A 7,960-nucleotide genomic window follows, 5' to 3' on the forward strand; every position below is an offset into this window, starting at 1 on the left:
TGTGTGTGTGGGTGGAGGGTGCTCAAGTTGAAGGCAGTTTGGGAACACATACAATGCAAAACAACAGGTAGGTGAGTCAGTTCCTTTGACTCAAGTGTCTTATTTCAAGATCCTGAGCCTTCAACCCTGGGATCAGAGCTTGGTTATCAGCCACATCTGAGACTGTTGTTTTTTAAATCGCCAAGGGCAAACCCAAAGCTCATCCCCACCTAAACCGCACTGTGAATTCCATGCTAGACAAAGCTTCACTCTGCAACTTCCCTTTTCTCGGGACTCTTGGTGCCTGTGATTACAAGGAGATACCTTGTGTCTCTGCTAGCGGATTAACCAGGGTTAAAATGCCTAGGCCTCTTTGCAACCCAGTTAAGACACTATACTTGGCTGCAGCTAAAACATGCAGTTCTACCGGCCTGATGAAACCTTCTCTGCCATCCCCCCTCCTGACAGACACAAACAGAACAGGTAACACCCCACCCCTCCCCACTCCTGTCACCTACCCTGTTTTCTTTTTCTTCTTGTCTAAGCAGGACATTGCTTATTCAAGGCTATCTTCCCCCACCGCCTGCTCCTTAGATGGTGTTGGCCTGCTTTCAACCCTCATTCTTTCTGTGACTCTGGAAGTAGTTAGTCATTTGGGCATCAGTGAGAAGAGGGATTTAGGGACTAGGAAGACCATAGACTTTCCTCTTTGGCCCTTCCTTCCTTGACAAAGTAAATCCCACTGAAAACCGGCATTAATAGAGCATGACGGCTTGAAGAATAGAGGCCTAACTGTTGACATGTCTGTTGTCAAGCTATGCATTATGCTCTGATAAAGAAAAGACACATTTCTTAAAAAGACAATCTCCATGGCATTAGGTTTATTGGTGCAGGATGAGTGTCATTGTCCTTGGCTCCCCAATCACTTAAGGGCTTATCAATATTCCCATTAAAAAATCCCATCTGCTGTCACTTAAAAGGAGCCTGCCTATGTCAGATCACTTAAACTGAAATTATAGATCAATTACTTTTAGGTTTATTATTGAACCTCAGGGCTGGTTAAATTTACTGTATTGGTAGGGGTTGAATGGACTCAGTTCCAGAAGATGGCCTGCATAAAGGCAGAAGGGGAGTGTCTGAGACATGTAACCCATGTTAACACAGATCACTGTTACCTATGTGCATCCGTGGAGGGACACACTTATTCCTCAAGATTGCATCAGAAAGGACCCAAATAACCTTAGTTTTCTATCGAGAAATGTGAGACCTAATTTAGAGGCATTTAAAAAGGGCTCAGTACCCTCTGGCCTCGGGAGACACCTGGCAATTCATAGAGTTCCCTCTGTTGGGTGATGAGCTAGGCCTGTATTATTTTGTAGGCAAGGATGCTGTGGTCGGCGTGCACAGGAACTCTGACCTGAGCATCCATTCAAACTGGTGATGTCATTTGCTGCTGCACTTCCCAGTGAGGCCAATGGAATGAACGGAATTCATATCAGTGCTTTTCCACTGAAAAGCCCATGTTTCTTCATTGAAGACTATTTTCCTGTTAAGCTGAATGTTTTACTTTTGAGCTATTGAATTTTTTAATTTCGTAAATAAAAAAAATAATGAATACTAAATAAATAGTAAAAAATATTTTATTGAAATAAAATTTATGCTTGATTTTAGAAATAGAATCTTCAAACTGAGAGCAAAGAGGGTTAATGTCAGAAACTATTACTGAAGCTGAATGGTTTTACACATATGGCTATAACACAAAGTCTGGTACTGTTATGTTGTGGGCCTTAGGACAAAATCGTTCTAAACTTGATTTCCCACATGATGTGACACTGAGTATCTACAGAATGCTCCTTTTTTTTTTCCTGTACATCACACTGTTTCCCCTTTTTCCTTATGGCCTCATCAGCTCATAGCATCATTTGAGGTGCAGGTGTGGTTCCTAGATATCCCACAAAGCATAACCCAATCTCAAAACCAGCAGTGTCTTTGTACTCAGAGGTGACCTGGGCATCCCTACATGACCCTGACAAGCTCTCAGGGCTCCCTAAAGGTGAACATTATTTGTGCTTTAGAGCCCTGCTCTCTCTTGTGTATATAGCATAATTGTTTTCAGTGTTGCTTTGATATTACAACAGATAAAATCCGAAAGGAAGAAGAAAAGTCAGTTTTTTTTTGTAATTAAGAAAAATATTAACGGTATTTATAAAAACAAATTAAAATGTCTCACTTTTTCCAGAAGTGTTATGTTTTTTATTAAAAATTTAGGACGTCAAGTGATACACTTATTAAATGATTCAATAAATTTCAGCTTTAAACATTCCCCAGTTTTAATTTTAATATGACAGTATAGATACATTTAATCGTATAATCTTTATAAACTGAAGCTCTTTTCAGGCTTTGGTAACTCTGTGTGTGTGTGTGTGTGTGTGTGTGTGTGTGTATGTGTGTGCAGGTGTAGGCAACTGTATCTATATGTATACATATGGAGGACATAGGTCAACACTGGGTGTCCTTCCCTGGTCTCCATTTCATATTTTGGGACAGTCTTTCACTGAGCCTGGAGTTCACCAGCTGTCTCAGAGATCCTTCTGTCTATGTCTCCAAGTGTTGGGATACAGGTGTGCTCTCTCACACTGAGTTCTTCACCTGATCCAAACTCAGGTCCACGCATTTGCTTAACAAACATTCCACTGACTGAGTCATCTCCCAGCCTTCCCTGTGTCAGCTGCGGGGGCATTTCAGAACTATTAAGTACCTTCCATAACTTTTAAGAGTAGAGAGGGATTCTGAGACCCAAGTCCTACAGCCACTGGTTTTTAGGGAGCCCCTTTCCTTCCTTCCTTTTTTTCTTTCTCTTTCTTCCTTTTGCTCCCTCTCTCTCTTCCTCCCTTCCCTCTTTCCCCAATCCCTCCCTTTGTCCCTCTCCCTTTTTTTTTCTTTTCTCTTCATCACTCTCCCTTCCTTCTTCCCTCCCTCTTTTTCTATTTGGTTTTCTGAGACAGAGTCTGGTTAATCTGGAACTTTCTATGTTGCTCAGGCTGGCTTTTAATTCATGGTGCTTCTTCTGCCTCCCAGGTGATGTCAGTGTGTGTATGAGCTACCACGCTTGGCTAGAGGTTATGCTCTTTAAGAAGGGAGGCGAGGTCTTGCTTGGTGTGGTTCTGTTCACCATCCATCATTAATCCTTCCTCTCAGTGCTGTACAGAAATGCTTGTAATTTTTCTGAGCCTTGTTACTTCCTGACAGGATACATACCCTCCTCCTTACGGACTCCTCATCCTGCTCTTCCCTTGTGTTATTTGCTTCCTCAGGCACACCTCTGAGGACTACCATAGCATACCGCCATCTTAAGAATACCACATATTATGGGAGTTGGCATAAGGTAACTTTGGAATCCCAAGTGTGTTGTATTTAGACATTTTTCTTAATCTGTGTGCGCTACAGTTTGGATCTGAGTGGTTGGCATGGATCGTCATTATTCTTTTGTCACCACATGGCACTCATTTTCTAAGCTCTGGATTCCCACTGTTTGTGTTTACCCCACTGCAAAAAAAAAAAAAAAAAAAGATTCTATATGGCTATTTTGGCTTTGTGTAAAGTCAGAAAATAAGTCTTCTCCTATTGGGTAGTAGAGCAGATAAGGTAGTATGTGTTTGATTCATCTTCTGTGAGTGGGTGAAGGGGTACATACATGAATGAAAGCAACCAAGAAATAAACAGGAGATAACTTTTACAGACGTCAGCTAAGACATTAATTCATAAAATCACGAAATCTGGCCAGGTTTTGTAATGGTAGTATATTCCTTTGATTCCAGCACTCAGAAGGTAGAGGCAGGAGAATGTGAGTTTGAAGCCAACCTGGTCTATGTAGTGAGTTCCTGGCCAGCAAAAGGGTACATAAATAAGACTGTGGTACAAAACAGAAGACAAACAAAACCAATCAGCATACATCAAATAAACAGTAGCTGGAAAGACTGTCATTCACAAGGCACAGGCAGTTCCTAAAGGGTTCTAATCACAACAAATAGTTCTCAAAGGGCTTGGGAAAACTTTGGAGCTCAAATCCCTCTCTGTAGTAGAATTTCTTTAAATGATTTTATTGTTGCTGCTGTTTTCTTTTAAACATGTCATTTATAAAAGTGGAATTATTTTTCAAAAGGATATTATAATATTTGAAAAATGCTGTTTTCATTCTTTGATGCCATGCTGACTGAGGACGTCTTACTCAGACCTCCTGTGGAGGACACTCAATCAGAATTGCCTTCAAATGACCCCGAGTTACAAGGATGGCCAAAAGGTACAGGAAATACTGGTGTTAGCTTCTTCTGAAAAGTCATTTAGGGGTTATGCATATGGATTGTTAGAATTTTAAAACCCAAAGAGAGGCCTGGAAGCCAGAGAGATGGCTTGGTGGATACAGTGTTGCTGTGCAAGTGTGAGGACCTAAGTTCAGACGCCCGGAACCCATTCAAGAACCAGGCATGACACGCACGTGTGTCACCCCCACTGTGTGGTAGAGATGGGTGGGTCTCTGGAACTCACTGGCCGGCTAATGTAGCAGAATGAGGGAGGACCAGGTTCAGTGAAGGATCCTGTCTCAAAAACCGCTTAAGAAAAGACATGGAGGGCCACCTTTTGTCTTCACATGTTCACACATGTTCACATATGTGTTTCCACATGCATACACATAGGTTGCCACACACGTCCACCCTGCCCCTTGAATCCACACACTCACACATATCGGAAAATGAAGGAAGCGTTTGATCCTCGCACCCCCTCGTCCTACAATCTACAAACGGTCCATTGTAAATCAAAGCATCTCTCTGGCTTCCTTTCAAGTCTTTATCTGTTTGGAAGGCTTTGTTTACTTTTAACCCTTATGAAATAAGTTCTTGATGCACAGTTCAGCACAGTCTAACTAAATTAAAGCCGACACACATGGTGGCTTCCTAAAGAAAGATTCAGAAGAGTGACAATCCTTCTTGCTACCGAGACATCCCGTTGGTCCGCTTTGGTGTCTCCCGCTGCTTTGGAAGAAGGCAGCATGAAAACAACCTGCTGAAATATCCAGAGTGGTGCAAAATACTTGAGTGCAGAATGCCTGTGAGCGTTCCTGCCCAAATCACAGAACTCCAAATTCAGACCCATTGTCCTCAAGTCCAGCCTGCCCCATAATCCTCTTGGAGAATCTCCTTGACATGTAAAAAATTGAATGACATATTTGAGTTCTACCTAATTCTTTTTCTAAAACCTAATTAAAATCAATTCCCTGGCATTTTGCTGCTGTTAGAAAAGATGATGCCTTTAGTTGTTTCAGTCAGCGGCAACATGTTCAAGGGATTAAAAACAAATTTCTGAATAACATTGTAATGATTAGGGGGATCTATGATAATCTAAGCAATTATTAAGGAACAATGCCTATCCTGATTTGGTATCTTGATTATTTGTTGATGACATCTGAAAATGGAGATGTCACGAGGCAACATTGCATTGTTTAACTATGTTAATTTATTTTATTTATGTAAATTTAATGCTTCTCGGTATTTCACAAACTTGAGTGCTGGTTAATTGTCTAGCCAGTGAAGACAGAAAATTAGAAATTAAAAGTAAATGACAATATAAACACATTAAAGGTTTTCTTTAAAACCTCAGCTCCTAAGGCTAGCAAGTCCCTGTTAATTTTAATTAGACTTATTTTGATTTCAAAAATGAGAATAATTGTTAAATGTTCCTGAGAGGTTGGCTGGTTTGGGGGGTTAATGATTGTTCGCAATGAAAGCAGCCTTTACTGAGACATCAAATGTGAGTCACGATATTAAAAAGAAAAGAAAAAAGAAAGCTCCGTGGCTCAAACTTTCTTCTTGAACATGGAAAATTTCTTTGTATCCTAGCCAGCTGGGTTTTTACCAATGAAAGTGCTCTCTTGTCTGTCTGTCCATCTGTCTGTCTTCCTCTGCATTGTATGTGCGTGTGCACATGTGTGATTCTGTGATCAACCTTGGGTGTTGTTTCTCAAAGGCTGCCCATCATTTTTTGGCTCTGCTGGCAGGTCAGTAGGCTCCAGGGATCCTTACTCCCAACCCTCCCGAACCTGGGTTAAGAGCTCTACAGTCACACGTGGCTTTGTGTGGGGTCTGGGTATGCACTGGGCTCCACCCACGTGCGTGGCATTTCATGACAAGCACTTTACTAGCTGCGATGCCTCCCTCTGCTGTTTGTTGTTGTTGTTGTTTTTGCTTGTTTGCTGTGGGATTTTCTTTCATGTATTTTACTGGTTGTTTTATAGGGTTTGCTAATGTATGAGGGAGTAAGTGTGTACTATTAGGTTCTAAGAGACTATCCTTTAAAGCTACGGATAAAAGTGGACGTGATTACCTTCATCTTGTGCTAACTCTAGTCATCACTGGGCTGTGTAGGTTAAGAGGTGTCAATCAAAGTCTTGTGCTGTGAACTTAATAGACTGTTTGATTCTGAAATTTCGGCTTTACAATGAAGCAATGCTAATACATAGAGGCTTAAGATGTAGTCGGGTTAGTGGAAAGCGCCACCTCTAACATTTTGAAGAAACAACCTTACATACAGGTGTCTTACCAGATCTTTGGTAGAAAATGATACGCCTATATGTTCCAGAACAGGCTAGATATCCTGAAAATAATCTGCCTGTGGGCTAGACCAACAACTATGGAGAAACCTGGAATGAGGGATGTATGGAAAATGTTATGTTTGGTTCTGAGTCCCTCATATGAAGTACAATTGTTCAAAGTCTAGAAAGGAGCCAGAAAATCCCATTGTCAATGTGTGGATAGGGATTAGGTAAACTAGAAAAATCTCCAGAAAGAGAAGGGAGGGAGATAGGGGCTGTATCACTGCTGTTCTAGGTAGTCTGAATAGAGAGGCTTATGGTCAATGTGTGTACATGACCGGGATTTCCAGAGACCCGCTTAGAAAGGCTTGGACAGAATGTCAGTGTTTTAGTTCATCTTAAGTTTGACACTCAAGTGTGGTGAGAATTTTAGAATTTTGGTTTCTTTATAAAACAGAGAAATATTAGAATATGCTTTTTGTTTTGATCCCAGTTGTGAGGATATGGGGCTGGTTCAAAGAAGCTGACTATGATTTTCCTTGTGCTTTGGAGAGGGTGTGATTTTTGCCAGCTGCAGACAGTCTTTGTAATTATTGTGATGTTTGGAATTCTGGGTGCTTTTTGGAGGGGTATAAAAATGGACCCCAAGAGTCAGGGCGGATTGTTGCTCAAAGTCTGTTAAATAGTCATGCACAAAGTTGGAACAACAAGAAGAAATTAGATATCCTGACAGCAAAGGTCAAATTTGCCCCAAGGAACTCAATGCCGCTAACTAGTAGTCTAGCAGAAAGTAATCTAATAATAATGCCGTGCCCTTCCTGACCCCTGTCTTTCCCTTTCCTCTCCTTTTTTTCTCTCTTATCTAGTATTAGGGGGTTGAAGGGGTAGAAAAAAAGGGGGTGGAAGAAAGAAGAAAGCACAAAGTAGCAGAAGTCCAGTTGCACACAAATCTTCTTCAAGAGCCTTGAGCTTCCAAGTGGAAGTCAGGGCACGACGGCTGGATAAACATGCCAGGGTAGGAGAGAGCCAAAACAGGCTGTGCTTATCCCAAGTCCAACTCCCATCTACTGGTAGGGGCATTGATGGAGGCTCCTTCCTACTGCTTTGAAGGTGAGTGGTAGGGAGGACAAAATTTTAGATTTTCTTCCTTGAGTGTCAAGTCTTAAAGTTCTATTTGTTTTGATATGGTCAAGTATTTAGTGTCCCTGATTTCGATTTGCCTAATATTTCTCACATCATCATTCATTAACATAACAAATGTTGTGAAAGCATCATTTATTGTCCCTTTCCCCCAACTTCCCAAATCTTATGTCAGGATCTGCACAATTCGTACGTAAGCTTCATAGATTTTGAGTTATGTACCTCTTTAGAAATGTTTCAGGGACTGCATCACTC

Source organism: Meriones unguiculatus, chromosome 18 (assembly GCF_030254825.1).
Source record: "Meriones unguiculatus strain TT.TT164.6M chromosome 18, Bangor_MerUng_6.1, whole genome shotgun sequence".
NCBI classification, from domain to species: Eukaryota; Metazoa; Chordata; class Mammalia; order Rodentia; family Muridae; genus Meriones; species Meriones unguiculatus.